This window comes from Copadichromis virginalis, linkage group LG23, assembly GCF_057382275.1.
Source record: "Copadichromis virginalis isolate Kocher_CV1m ecotype Utaka linkage group LG23, C_Virginalis_male_GT1.1, whole genome shotgun sequence".
NCBI lineage: Eukaryota > Metazoa > Chordata > Actinopteri > Cichliformes > Cichlidae > Copadichromis > Copadichromis virginalis.
In genome coordinates this window covers 34,283,763-34,299,694 of record NC_140639.1, presented here as the reverse complement: position 1 = coordinate 34,299,694, position 15,932 = coordinate 34,283,763, and the positions used below count along the sequence as shown (strand labels likewise).

General features: G+C 46.5%; 1 pseudogene; it reads right to left on the bottom strand.

Annotated features, from left to right (window-relative positions):
* Nucleotides 1–586: 586 nt before the first annotated feature.
* On the bottom strand, nt 587–14,258 carry LOC146681452 (uncharacterized; annotated as a pseudogene).
* Between the last annotated feature and the right edge of the window lie 1,674 nt (nt 14,259–15,932).

The following is a 15,932-nucleotide window of genomic DNA, read 5'->3' as shown; positions in this document are numbered from 1 at the left end:
ACTGACAGCACTAGTTGGAACACAACGAATATGACTGCACATTTACTCTGACATCATCCTAGTGCAAAGACAAGTGGAAGCAGACAAAAACAGCAAGCACGCATGCTACAAACTTTACCCGAGTCATTTAGACAGCCGTTAGCACATGATTCTCCTTATGGGGACCTGATATGTTTAATATGTTGCTGAGGATATAGCCCAGAAGAAGCATATAGTATAGCTTTTATTTTGGAAAGAGCCATTTCTCTGTAATAAACTCTCTTTTCCAAAGATAAGTGATTTCTCGATCAGATAGATTTATTTTTTTTATTACTTTGTTGTTTCAGTACCATTAAATTTAAAAACTGTACTTTTCAGTTAAAATATATATTTATAACTTTAATAAATGAAATTAATCAAATTAAAAAGGCATGGCCATTTTTTTTTGTATCGAAAAAATATCGAACCGTGACACCAAAGTATCGAATTTTGTGTATCGTTGCACCCCTAATACATAACCTTAAGTTCTCTTTCATAGCATTCGTGTCTCACTATGGGAGAAATACTGTCTACCGGATTGCCAGACATACCTGTTAAGAACACAACTTCACAGGGGGGAAGCTCCCAACTGGGAAGAACCTGCACTGAGGACTGAATGCGCTAGGTTAGGTACTGTTACATCTAACCTGTAAAACCTAGCAAATGTGTGAGGTGAGGCCGAGCATGCAGCTGCACACACCTGAATAGAAACTCCCCTAAAGAGAGCCTATGAGGTTGCCAGACCTCTAGTGTAATGTGCACGCAAGCCAGCAGGAGGCTGAAGGCACCTGCTAGTATAGGCCAGGGCAATTGCTCCTACTATCCAATGGGAGAGGCGCTGTTTAGACACAGACTTTCCCATGTGTGGTTTAGCCCAGGACACGAACAGCTGGTCACTTTGTCTGACACTTTGGGTTCTGTCCATATAAATGAGCAGAGCACGGACTGGACACAAGGTATGCAGCCGCTGTTGCTCCTCTGAGGAGAAAGGCGGTGGGTAAAAGGCCGGCAGTTCTATAGGGGAACGTGTGCTGACAACGTTTGGGATAAAGGCAGGGCTGAGCCGCATACTGACCCTCGTATTATCCGAGGAGGACTGAATGCATGACTGATGCACTGAGAGAGCGTGGATCTCTCCTACACGCTTAGCTGAAGCTAAAGCAATTAATAGAGCTGTCTTCAAGGACAGAAATTTTAACTCAACCTGTTCCAGGTGTTCAAATGGGCAACAGGAGAGCGCAGCTAATACTGTGGGAAGGTCCCACGATGGAGCCAGTGGCCTAGATGTAGGCCACTGGCAGTCTTAAAGGGTTAATATGCCGTTTCATGCACCCATCATGAAACGGCATATTAACCCTTTAAGACCTACCATAGAACCAAGTCCGCCAGAGCTTATATTATATTTTTACATGTTGTAGTGCCATTTTTGGGAGCATTTCAAGTTGCTATACATCAATACAACCATTACAGCCTACATTTTAATAATATGTATGCATTAAGTGCATAGTAATTACATAAATTGCAAAGAAGTGCAATAAACTACAAAAAAAATTGAAAATCGTTTTTGTTTTTTTAACATATATTTCTAGTTAGAGAAATTTAAGAGGCTTATCCCTCAAAACTGTACGTACAAAAAAGTTGCACAAAAGTTTCCCACCACAGGAAATTTATTTTGAGTGTCTTCATAGTTTTATTTTTGAAATACACCAATTTTAATACACTGCAGGAAAAACGAAATAATATAATATTATAGTGCAAATTTTCAAAAAAGCAGCATATGCATCAAAATAAACTATTTCCAGTAGTGCAATATTAGTCCTAAGCATCCCAGAAACGACACAGAGAGTCATAAAGTCAAACGTAACTTTTAAAAACACCAGTATAGGCCCATGAGGCCCTGATGGTAAAAAAACTAAAAAATGAAGTCACTTCCGGTTTCGGGCAGGTCATGGCGGACATGCGATAGTTCGCGCTGACATCTATTCCAACGTAGGAAGTGTTATGAACAGCTGATCGGATCGGCAAAGCGTGTTTCTGGAATATTATGTTTTTGTTGCTGCAAGCGCTTTTTATGCAGTTTTTGCAAAGCTATATATGGAAGGAAACTGTGACCTAGGACAAGCTGATGGCATAAGATGTAAGTACAACTTCTCCGGTTTCATATGCAAAAAAAAATTATTGCGCTAGCTTACGTGGTTGCAGTGCTACCGGGATTTAAAAGTAGTTGTGCAAAATGGAGCGTGCCCGCTCTGACCGGTTTTAAAGGGTTAAGGCATGCAGGCAAACAGTCTTCCCCTCAAAACCAATATGGCAGACTGAAATTGCTGCCAAATACACCTTGATGGTGGAGAAGGCTTTACCTTTATCAATCAGTGCCTGAAGAAATGACAGAATCACAGCCACGGAGCACTGAAAAGGGATGGCCTGTGATTCTAAGCACCAGCATATTTCAAACATACGCCACACAGCAAATTCAAAAGTGTTAAATGTTTTGGTGTTAATAGTCTTCTTGCAAAAGTAGAGTTAATTTTACTGTAAGTAGAGTCACATTCTTTTAATGTAACTCTGAGGTGTAAAATGACAGTAGTTAAAATCGAGTGTTAAAAATGAGTGTTTCTATGTCAAATCTGGAGGTGTTACAATGGAAACGTTAACTCTTGACCTCTTAACTCTGAACTCCTACAGGGGCTATGACACCAATAGAGTAAATTCACAGACTCCGCCCCCAGCACGGCTCCAATCGAAGCTGAAGTGAAGCCGTTTCAGAACATTTTGCTCTACATATTTGAGTTGTTTGCCATGCTTGGTAAGTCATTTTTTCAAAGATTGTTTCAATTATTATTATGAGCTTTTACTTCTGTGGCTCTTTGGAGTTGAGACAAAGCTGTGTGAAAGGCATTAGCCATGTTGCTCGGTGATAGCATAATATTCTGTTTTAGCTAGCTGAAAGGTATTGTTTGCGGGCAAATACCACAGCCTTGAAAAAAAGCTAGTGTTATGTTACTGCCTAGTTAGTTTCATGTTTTAAATGTCAGTAAATGCGCCGCCCTGTGGTCCCTTTAAGTCGATATTTTGTGACAGTAGAAGAAGAGTTAGACAGGAAGTTCATGTTTTCTTGCTATGTTGCTTCGAGATGGCTGCTCCACATTCATGTCCTTCTTTGGGTGTTTGTTAAAGCATTGTCTGTAAGTACTCAATGGAAAAGCAATGAGACACTCCAAGTGTTGTCTTTATGTGTGATGGACCACAGTTAACAAGTTTTCTATGTGCTATTCATATGTAAATGAGATCGCCAGTTCATATGCTAATTAGCGGTGCTAATCGTCATGCTAGCTTCTCAAATGCATTGTTATTGTCATTGGCACAAGTTGTTGTTTACAGTACAGATGAGTAATGTACATTTCCACATATGTTTATTGTTACAGTTTCACAAAATGAAAGAACCAGTAAACTTCTCAAGATCTCATCTATTGTCTGGAGTTCCTGGGTTCATGTTTAGCTGTGTGGATAGCTAGTCAGACTTCTAGCGAGGCCATTTACAGTGAAAAGACAGCACCACAGCAAACATCATAGCTACAGAAGCCACCGCGTGGAGCTACGACCATCCTATAAGCTAAGTAAAGTATACGGGCGGACACAATCAAAGTACAACAAATCCAAAATGTCTGAAAGTAAATCCTCCAAAGCCGAGACAGAGTCAGTCCGTTCCCGCAAACCACCATCAAGAGCAGGTTCGTCAGCTAGCATTGAACTGCTCAGAGCAAGAGCAAAGGCTGAAGCTGCTCAAACAAGAGCCTCATATACAAAGAAAGAAATAGAAATTAAAGTCGAGCAAGCTACTCTTGACGCGCTGAGAGCGGAACAAGAGAAGGAAGCTGCCATAGCAGAAGCTAATTCTTTAGAAGCTGGTCTACTTGAATTAGGCTTCGAAACACGCAGTGTAGCTTATGGGCCACCCCTATCTGAGAGCAAAGAAAAACGCACTGCGCAGTATGTTTTGGAACAAACAGCTATCAATGCAGCAGAATCAACAGCCCCAGTAAAAACTGAATACAAAGACCCTACACCCGCCTTTCAAGAAATTGCTATAAAAGAAGGAAACAAAACAAACTGTGCTGCTACTCATAACGAACTGTACAAGCCCCCATCCACCAACTACAAAGAGTTTACACCTCTTGTTCAGACACCATATAAATCCAGTTATACTCAGGGCAATGAACATGCCCCGAGCCAACACACTTACGACCTCGCCAAATATCTAGCCCGCAGCCAGCTCATTACTACAGGCCTTACCAGCTTTGATGACCAACCCATGAGTTACTGGGCATGGAAATCATCTTTCAAAACCGCAATAGCAGGGTTAGACCTTTCACCAGGAGAAGAGCTGGATTTGCTGGTGCGCTACCTTGGTAAAGATTCAGCTAAACAAGCCAAACAAATGAGAGCTGTCAATATCAGATGCCCTGAAGTTGGTTTAGCTATGGCTTGGGACAGACTTGAAGAAATATATGGCTCCCCAGAAGCTGTAGAGCAAGCTCTCTTTCAAAAGGTCGACAGCTTCCCTAAAATCACACTTAAAGAGCCTTATAGACTCGGTGATCTTGCCGACCTAATGTTAGAGCTAGAGACAGCCAAGTTGGACGGTTACTTACCTGGCTTGACCTACTTAGACACATCAAGAGGGATCCAAGCGATAGTCGAAAAATTGCCGTACAATCTACAAGAAAGGTGGATGAATATTTGTTCAAGGTACAAGCACGATTATGGCGTCAGCTTTCCCCCCTTTACTGTGTTTGTCAACTTCATTCGCACTGAAGCCAGAACACGAACTGACCCTAGCTTCAGCGTCCAAAGCCCTAACCAACCCATAACATCAGAACGAAGACACATGCACGAAAGGTTCTCCAAAGGACCCATATCTGTTCACAAAACTCAAGTACAGGACAAGGCAGATGCAGAAAAGTCTAAGTATGCTGTGAATCCAAATAAACAGTGCCCAATTCACAGCAAGCCTCATCCTCTGAAAAGGTGCAGAGGGTTCAGAGAGAAACCCTTGGAAGAGCGCAAACAGATCCTCAAAAAATTAAACGTCTGCTTTCGCTGCTGCTCATCTACTGACCATTTAGCCAAGAACTGTGAATCAGAAACCACGTGCACTGAGTGTGACAGCAAAAATCACATTTCTGCCCTCCACCCAGGTCCAGCACCATGGGAGTCCAAATCGCCCCCTTCCCCACAGCAAGGCGGGGAGAGAGACAAAGCAGACACCCAAGAAGTCACATCTCGGTGTACTGAGGTGTGTGGGGAAGGAGTGAGCGCCAGAGAATGTTCAAAAATCACACTAGTGAATGTATACCCTGCTGGACACAGAGATCAAACAAAGAAAATGTATGCAATCTTGGACGATCAGATCAATCGATCGCTGGCACGTTCCCAGTTCTTTGATGTTTTTCAGATCCAAGGAGAGAGTCGCCCGTACATGTTAAAGACATGTGCCGGACTCACAGGAGTATCAGGAAGAAGTGCTTCTGGCTTTATAGTAGAGTCAGTGAATGGAAAGGCAAGTCTTCCTCTGCCAACACTCCTCGAATGTAACGAAATTCCAGATAACCGCTCTGAGATACGAACTCCAGAAGCTGCCCAACACCACGCCCATCTACGACAGATTGCCAACTTGATCCCGCCATTAGACCCAAATGCTGACATACTACTACTGCTGGGACGAGACATGCTTCGAGTCCACAAAGTCCGGGAGCAAATAAATGGTCCAGACGACGCCCCATTTGCTCAGAGACTCGACATGGGTTGGGTCGTGGTAGGTGACATCTGTCTCGATGGAGTGCACAGACCCCAACACGTGAACAGCTATAAGACTTTCATACTGGAGAATGGCCGTGCAAGCCATTTTCAGCCATGCAACGGTCAAATAACTGTTAAAGAGACATTTACCAAAGCTCCTGAGCGCAGTCACAGCCTCCCAAGCCTTCCTGTGTCAGGATGTAATGTGGACAGCATTGGTCAGCAGGTCTTCACACGAACAGCGGATGATCACAAACTTGCACCATCAGTTGAGGATATGCAGTTTCTCCAAATAATGGACTCAGAGTTCTATCAGGGCAGCGACAATAGCTGGGTTGGTCCTCTGCCTTTTCGATCGCCTCGACAACGGCTCCCGAACAACAGACAACTGGCCTATGATCGCCTTATGTCACTCCGGCGCACTCTTGAAAAACGACCTGAAATGAAAACACACTTTCTGGAGTTTATGGAGAACATGCTTACCAGAGGACATGCTGAAGTGGCACCAGCTCTCAGTCAGAACCAGGAATGCTGGTACCTCCCTTTGTTTTGGGTTTACCATCCAAAGAAACCCGCCAAAATTAGGGTCGTGTTCGACTCAAGCGCCCCACATGAAGGAGTCTCTCTCAACGACGTGTTGCTAACAGGCCCCGACCTCAACAACAGTCTTGTTGGGGTGCTCATAAGATTCAGAAAGGAGCAGGTGGCCATAACGGCGGACATTGAACATATGTTCCACTGTTTTGTTGTCAAAGAGAGCCACAGAGACTTTCTCCGCTTCTTGTGGTACAAAGATAACGACATGTCATCTGAAGTTATAGAGTATCGCATGCGAGTGCACATTTTTGGGAACAGTCCCTCCCCCTCTGTCGCCATATATGGGTTGAAGAAAGCAGCAGCGACTGGTGAGCTAGATTTTGGGATTGAGGTGCGGACATTCATTGAGCGAGATTTCTATGTCGATGACGCTCTCAAGTCATTTCCTACTGAAGAAAAGGCCATACAAGTTCTCCAACAAGCTCAACGGGCTCTTGCTTCTTCAAACCTCAGACTACACAAAGTAATCTCCAACCGCCCTACAGTCCTAGAAGCTTTCCCACCAGAGGACAGGGCAAAAAACATTGGAAACTTAGACCTGTGTGCTCAAGACTCGCCAGTGCAACGCAGTTTGGGGCTGCTGTGGAATGTTGACACAGACACCTTCACATTCAAAGTTGACAATGAGCAAAAGGCCTTCACACGTAGAGGTGTCCTCTCTACTGTCAACAGTCTCTACGACCCTCTGGGGTTTCTCGCTCCAATCACAATTCAAGGCAGACTGATTCTTAGAGAACTTACCAGCTTGACGGACGACTGGGATGCAGCACTCCCAGACAACATGAAGGCAGAGTGGAGCAATTGGAAGGACTCACTTCAAGATTTAGAAGATCTCCAAATACCACGCCCCTACACTTCTCTCTCTACATCTGGCGCCCAAACCAAAACACTTTGTGTATTCGCTGATGCATCCGTGAAAGCCATTGCAGCTGTCGCTTACATCAAACTGTCTACTTCGAACAAAACAGAAATCGGCTTTGTGTTTGGAAAAACAAAGCTAGCTCCTCAAGCCGGCCTCACAATTCCAAGACTAGAGTTATGTGCTGCAGTGCTTGCAGTTGAAGTTGCGGAGCTGATAGTAGCAGAAATAGACATCATGTTTGACGACATTGAGTACTACACTGACAGTAAAGTCGTGCTAGGCTACATCCACAATCAGTCACGAAGATTTTATGTGTACGTGCATAACAGGGTCCAACGCATCCTCCAATCAACATGCTCCAACCAGTGGAGGCACGTTCCATCTGAACTCAATCCAGCAGATCATGGGTCCCGCTCCGTTGCAGCAGCGCAACTGAGCAGCACAACATGGTTTAAAGGGCCAGCCTTTCTCCTCAAACCGTCCGCACAGTCGCAATCTCCAGTCACGTTTGACCTTGTGGATCCCACTCTTGATACAGAAATACGTCCGCTGGTGACAACAAATCTGACACAAATCGCAAGGTCAACAGTAAGTTCATCCCATCTTGAGAGGTTTTCCGACTACAGTCCTCTCCTCAGAGCAGTTGCCCGCTTGACCCACATTGCTCGTTCCTTTGGTCAATCCAACCAAGCATCCAGCTGTCGTGGTTGGCATCTCTGTCAACCCACAGTGGAAGAATTGGAAAATGCGAAGGTCTGTATCATAAAGAGCGTTCAGAGTGAGTGCTACGAAAAGGAAATAAAGTGTATTCAGGAAGGGATCCCTATTCCCCCCTCAAGCAGTCTTTGGAAACTGCATCCTATTCTAGATAGCAATGGACTCTTTAAGAGTTGGAGGCCGAATCATACAATCTGAACTGGGTATCGACACCACTCACCCTCTCATCATCCCTGCCCGACACCACTTGGGAACGCTCTTAATACGGCACTATCACGAGACTGTGAAACACCAAGGAAGACATTTCACGGAAGGTGCCATTAGAGCTGCAGGATTCTGGATGGTAGGAGCCAAAAGGGCTATCAGCACAGTGCTTTTTAAGTGTGTCACATGCAAGAAATTGAGAGGAAAAGCGGAATGTCAGCAAATGGGAAACTTACCATCTGAACGAATGCAAGTTGCACCCCCCTTCACATATGTGGGTGTAGACGTGTTCGGGCCATGGGACATTGTAACCCGGCGCACGAGAGCAGGACAAGCTAGCTCTAAAAGGTGGGCCGTGATGTTCTCATGTCTGTCAACAAGAGCAGTCCATATCGAGTTGATCAAATCAATGAACACAGACAGCTTCATAAATGCTTTAAGGCGGCTTTTTGCAATCAGAGGCCCAGCAAGACAACTAAGATCGGATTGCGGTACGAACTTTATCAGCGCCTCTCGGGAACTGAAAATGGACGGATCAAACATGTCAGTCGAGGATGTCGAAGGCTACTTAAGCAAACAAAACTGTTCATGGATCTTCAACCCACCTCATGCATCCCATATGGGCGGTGCCTGGGAGCGGATGATTGGGATTGCGAGGCGTATCCTCGACTCTATGTTACAGGACTGCAAAAGAACACTACTAACACATGAACTGTTGTCAACATTCATGGCAGAAGTCTGTGCCATCATGAATGCTCGCCCCCTGATTCCTGTGTCCACCGATCCTGAGTCACCCCTCATCCTCACGCCGTCGAGGCTGCTCACGATGAAACCAGACTCAGCAGCGCCACCCCCTGGTGACTTTGGAAAGGGGATATTTCTGAAAGAACAATGGAAAAGAGTACAAGGTCTCGCTGACATGTTCTGGTCCAAATGGAGACGGGAATACCTTCATACTCTTCAGTTGCGACACAAATGGCAGGACAAGAAACAAAGTCTCAAGGAAGGAGACATCGTTCTGCTCAAAGACATTCAGGTGAAGAGGGGCGATTGGCCCATGTGTATCATAACCAAGACTTTCCCAGGGAACGATGGACTTGTCCGGAAAGTCGAAGTAACTACTTCACATTCAGGCAATAAGAAGACTTTCTCTCGTCCTGTAACGGAAGTGGTTTTGCTGCTGTCCCCCGAAAAGTTTAGTGACTGACAGTTTAATGTGGGATTGTCATAATCCCAGGCGGGGAGTGTTATGTTACTGCCTAGTTAGTTTCATGTTTTAAATGTCAGTAAATGTGCCGCCCTGTGGTCCCTTTAAGTCGATATTTTGTGACAGTAGAAGAAGAGTTAGACAGGAAGTTCATGTTTTCTTGCTATGTTGCTTCGAGATGGCTGCTCCACATTCATGTCCTTCTTTGGGTGTTTGTTAAAGCATTGTCTGTAAGTACTCAATGGAAAAGCAATGAGACACTCCAAGTGTTGTCTTTATGTGTGATGGACCACAGTTAACAAGTTTTCTATGTGCTATTCATATGTAAATGAGATCGCCAGTTCATATGCTAATTAGCGGTGCTAATCGTCATGCTAGCTTCTCAAATGCATTGTTATTGTCATTGGCACAAGTTGTTGTTTACAGTACAGATGAGTAATGTACATTTCCTTTTTTTTTTTTTTTTTTTTTGGCCTGTCCCGTTTGGCTCTTTTGCCATCAGAATTGTTGTCTAAAGGCAAAGAAAGATGCCCAACGGATTTACTTTACCAAACTGACCATCCCAGCCTTGCCGTAATGGTCCATTTGATTCACCTTTTATTGTTTATTTTATTTTCACTTAATGAATACGGGACAGACTTGACTGGGGGAAAGAAGGGGAGAAAGAAAGAGGGAAAGAGAAACAGCTGAGAAGAGGGACGGGGGAGAAGGGCAAAAGACAAAAACCAACAGAACGGGCAGAGAAAAAAAATGCATATATCAATCACCTGGATCACCTGCTGAGAAAGAAAAAAGAAAGCAAGCAGAAGAGAACAAGAGTAATAGAATAAACAACATCACAATGATATATGGGAATATGACAGTAAATACTAAATGTTAAACATTATTGTGCAGCACATAAGATCAACAGAACACAGTGTGCTTTGAGGTAGGAGCCAAAAAGGGTGTAGTTTGTGGGTGTGATCACCCGTGTGTACACCTGTAAGCATGGACGCGCTTGTTTTTTGTTTTTTAAAAAGGTTCCTTCATGTAATAATCTGCTAGAGGGTGTGGGGGGGCCACAGCCCCATCCTCCAGGGCGTGAAGCAGGTGTGGAGGAGATCAAAACTCCAGACATCCAGAGGCCCCCAGAACACAAGAGACCAAGGAAGACCAACAGAGGGGCAGCTGCGCCACTGTCCCGGAAAGAGCTGAGGAGAGTCCCAGATGAGGGCTCACTCAGCAGCCGCGGAGCAGAAGCCAGGGGGAGTTGCAGTGACGCGCCCGTGAGCTCCGCCGGCAGCCAGCTGCGCCTGAGTGACCGAGCCCCAGGCCGAGAGGCCGGGGGCACCCCACCTCCGAAGTGGCCCGAGCGAGCCCCAAGCCCCAGGCCCCGATAAGCGGCTGCCAAGGAGTGAGCCGGTGTGTACCTGGACGCCCATCCTCGGACACAAAGAACCACCAACGCACCGATGTCTGAGGGGGTCCGCCACTGGCAGGGGAAGTGGTGGTAGGGGGAGATAGGCCTCCAAACCTTGGAGTGCCTGAGATGTCCCCAGAGAGGTGGCGCCTGACACCCAACCTGACATATAGACACAGACATACAGGCACACACAGATACAAACATCCATTCCCACCCTCATGCTCTCATATGCACTTACTCCACACTCAACCAACGTGGAGACAGACATAAAGAGACGTTGTACACACGATCACACTCCCCAAGCGTACTCTACAAACCGGGTCTAGGTGCCCCCGCCCCTGGAGGGGGGAACTGCACCCAGACCCAGGTGGTGTTTCCCTTTTCCCTGCGGTGGGGGGGAGGCAGACCGCCCCGACTCCGCAGCAGCAGGAAGGCTCCACACTCCAGACCGCAGTCGGACGGCCAACTCCTCCTCCTAGTCCTAGCCCCCCAGCAGGTCGCAGAGAACGGGGGTGAGAGAAGACTCCGAACCTCCCTCCACCCGCTCATTGTAATGTTGATGCATGTGTGTTCTAAGTCAAGTCAAGTCAAGTCAAGTTTATTTATAGAGCACATTTAAAAACAACCAAGGCTGACCAAAGTGCTGTACAGTAAATACAGATAAAAATACAATAGAACACAATTTCGTAAAACACCTAAGGTGCATTTAAAACCCAGGAGGGCTTGGAGCTACCTGCCAGAGAGCAGCAGGTAAGCGCATGGTCCCTCCTGCTAGCCCTCAATGTCTACGTGTATTTAAAATTGAGAGGTGGGCAACGATGCCAGGGGTGGGGTGTACACCCTGATGGTACTTTGGACTCCGTGTATCGTGCCCACCCCCAAGATCCTATATGTATGTGTAATGAGAGTGTGAGTAATGTGAATGTCTAAGTTGTGGGATAAAATTGAGGCAGAGGCAGCCAGAAGGGGACAGAGGGGGGGGGGGGGTAGCCTCCTCTGCACCCTGGTGACATACCCCTACTCCAAGGCCCTGCATGTGTGGGTGGTTGTGGTGGAGCGGGAAGAGGGAGGCAGCTGGAGATGGGGAGGGAAGGAAGGGAGGGGCAAGTGACCCCTCCCTGGGGCCAGCTCCCCCGCTGACCCCAGTAGGCACCCCCATACTCCGCGACCCGCCAGGGAAAGGGGGCCCAGGCCCATCCAGACCGGGCTCAGTGCAGCAGCGCCGCCCGGCCCCACAGAGCCCGGGACAGTCCACCCAACCCCACCACAGAGAAAACTGCACCCACCCCACCATCCACTCATCTTCCAGACTACATAAGACAATAAACACCCAGGCTGAGATCTTCCTCCACCTCTCCTGTATCTCCCCCTCCTGCAGAGGGAGCTCCTGAGGAGAGGAAAGCTCCTGCAAGATGTGACAATCTCCCCCACCAGTTGAAGAGCCCCCCAGGTGGCTCAACGCACCGGCGGCACCCTGCTCCAGGGCTGGGCCCCCATGCACCCACCCGCCCACAACCCCGGCAACACACCAACCAGGACCCAAGCCCCCGAGGCCCGGTCCGGGTCCCAGCCCAGAGACGGAGCGCCCCCAGAACCTCACGCCCATCCCGGACCCACCCAGGGGCAGCCAGGCTACCAGGTCAGTAACCCACGTCCGTCAGCACAGACCCTCCCCTAGCCCCGCTGCACGCAGCCGCGAGGAAACAGTCACCGGAGAGCCAACCGGACATGACCGCTACCCCGGGTTGAGTAATGTACATTTCCACATATGTTTATTGTTACAGTTTCACAAAATGAAAGAACCAGTAAACTTCTCAAGATCTCATCTATTGTCTGGAGTTCCTGGGTTCATGTTTAGCTGTGTGGATAGCTAGTCTGACTTCTAGCGAGGCCATTTACAGCTAGCATGTGAATTTTCAGTCAAACTTTTGGTCAAATACACGTAAAACAATGTCTAGAATGTGAAATGTTGGTATAATGGTGCTACTTGAAGCCTGAAAACGATCGCCCATAAAAAAATAAAAAAAAAACGAGCAAACAGCAGTAGCTGACGTCCTGACTGGATTCTACGTTAGCATTTAGATCCCTCCAGAGTTTTGTGCACACGGTTTAGGTAAAAATTAAAAAGGTTGAGGTTTTACATTTAGTTCAGTATTACCTGTTGCCTGTGTCCTTGTCTTTTGGGAAAATACTTTACACAAGTAATGGCTCAAAGAGGGATTCCTTTTTTTTTTTTTTTTACTGTGCTGCAATTGTTTACTGGATTATTTATGCCATTAATTAATGTCAACTAATTTTTATTCAATCTCCGCACAGGATATGCTTGTGAAGATGGAATATGGGGGAGAGCAGAAGTGCGTTGAAGTTCCACAAAGGGATGAATGAAGGACATGCATATTGTATTGAAGAAATAAGTGATGAGAATGCTGTTATTTGCATTTACCATGTCAGACCTTTTGATAAACAAAATTCTAATGAAAGTGAGAACATGTACACTGTTACATCTTTCAGAAAATGTTTTGAAATTGTGGTGCACAGTTCAGAATAAATGTTTTTCAAAAACCATTGCGCCTTTTTAGTAAATGTTTATTTCCAAAAGAAATGTCTAGAAGTTCAGAACAGTAAAATTCACGCATTTTAGAATGAATTAGAAGATAACTCTTATGTAGTTAAACTAAAATACTCTTTTGAGAGTTAATATATAAGCTCTTAACACCAAGTGTTAAATTATCAACTCCAGACAGATTTGGTGTTTAACACTAAATCAGAGTTAACGTACCAACTCTCCAAAAAGAGTTAAATTAACACTCTCTGGTGTGGACCCATATAGACACTTTAATAGTGTTGAAATCAAATCCGACAGTGTTCGTTTGGACATGCTGGATTTGCTGTGCACTTGTGCTCATATAGCGTCCTAGTAGACGATGCTCTAGAACACTGAATTGTGTCAATAACACTATGAGGGAGCCCCACTGTGTTCAGGTTAAACCACTCATGGGCCAAGCCCGTAGAGCTAGCCTCTCTTTGTGGGGGTGGAATATTTCCCCCTGTGCCTGAGACAGGAGGTCTCTGCGTAGTGGTTATGACCAAAGTGGGCCGCACAGCAGCTGAAAAATCTCCGCCAGCCAGTGCTTCCCTGGCCAGTGCGGGGCTATCAGGGTCATATAGTGACCTCTCTCTCTCCCTCTGGCCAGAGTTAGGGTTAGGGCCACTGGGGGAAAAGCATAGAGGAGGGTTCTTGACCACTCGTGAGCTAGAGCATCCACCCCGAGTAGAGCTCTCTGATCGTGCAGCGAATAAAACAAGGGACACTGAGCATTCTCCCTGGATGCATAAATGTCCACGGTCGCCTGACTGAATCACAGCCAGATCTGCTTCACCACCTCTGGGTGAAGCTTCTGGTCTCTGTACAATGGGTTGCCCCTGGAGAGAAGATCTGCTGCAAAGTTCATGATTCCCGGCAGGTGAGTTGCTCTCAGTGACAGCAGGTGAACACTACTCCAGACTATCAGTCTGTGTGCCAGTGTGTGTAACTTGGGGGACCCCAGACCCCCTGTCTGTTGATGTAGGCCACAACAGTGGAATTGTCCGACTTCATTAAAACATGATAACCTCTCAGCCAAGGGAGAAAATGTTTTAGCGACAGGTGAACTGCCAGCAGTTCCAGACAGTTTATGTGGGTGGAGCGCATGTGAGGGCCCCATTCCCCATTCTGCCTTTGTGGGTGGCCCCCCCAGCCCGAAAGAGAGGCATCTGTGGAGACCACCTTCCTGGCTGAAACTGCCCCCATGGCAACGCCCTGAGACAAGAAACCTGGCTTCTACCACTCGCAGAGAGCGAGTGAACAGTCTGCAGAGACTCTCACGCGACGGTGGCCGTTTCGGTGAGGGTCTAGTCCCCGCGAACCCACCCAGCGCTGAAAGCCTCTTATGTGCAGGTGAGAGCATTTGTGTGACAACCCGCCACCAGCCAGTTGTCGATGTATTTGGCCACCTGAATGCCCTTTTCTCTGAGCGGGGCCACTGCTGCCTCGGTGTGTTTTACACCCTTGGGCTTAGTGAGAGACCATAAGGCAGGACAACAAACTCGTATGCTATCCCCTGGAAAGCAAATCTTAAATACTTTCGGTGTGGGGGATATATGAGGATGTGGAAATAAGCATCCCTCAGGTCGATTGATGTGAACCAGTTGCCTGTTTGTACTAACCGTAGCAGCGAGGCATGTGTCAACATCCTGAACTTGTATGTCCTTAAATGCCGGTTCAGGACACGGAGATCCAGAATGGCTCTCATCCTGTCACGGCTGGCGGGGTGAGCCGTGTGGTGTAGGAGAAAAAAGGACCCAAAATGCAGGCAGTGGACTGGTGATGAGAGTGATGTTTTATTTACAGAAGTGGAGCGACCGAACAGGCAGTGAGAAAAGACGAATGACTGAAAAAACCTAGACTGGGAAAAACGGGGGCTGAGAATACAGAGAGACATAGTTACACCGAGAAACACAGACGATCCGACGATGAACAGAAGCCAACACACACTATAAATACACACTAGGTAATGAGGAGATGACATGCAGGGGTGGACACAGCTGACACTAATGGACATGATGAGAAGCAGACCTACAAAGTAAAACCGGAAACACACAGACTGTCTGTGAAGGTTCTCAGTCATCCAGGTCATCGTAGTCAAAGGAGCTTGCAAAGAAAAGCGTCTGGACTTCTTTAAGTTGCTTGAAGACGTTTCACCTCTCATCCGAGAAGCTTCTTCAGTTCTAAGGTCAAATGTTGGAGACTGTTTTAGAGACTGGAGACTGGTGGAGACACACAGACTGTTTTACAACAAAACGCAGGGACCTGAACGGAGCACAGAAGGGAGACACAGGTAGGGATAATAAACACGACAACCAACCCAAAGAATTAATACAGAATCAGAAGAAACACCAAACACAAGATGAAACTAAAAAGAAACACAAAACGCTGGGTCAACGACCCAGGATCATGACACATCCCCCTCCCCCCCTTTCTTTGGCACAAGGAAATAGAGAGAAGTGTTTGTGAAACAACACTGTGAACTTTGGCTCTCTTTCCCTCTGGCAGTGACAGGAACACTGGCCCGAGTTATGCACTCTGT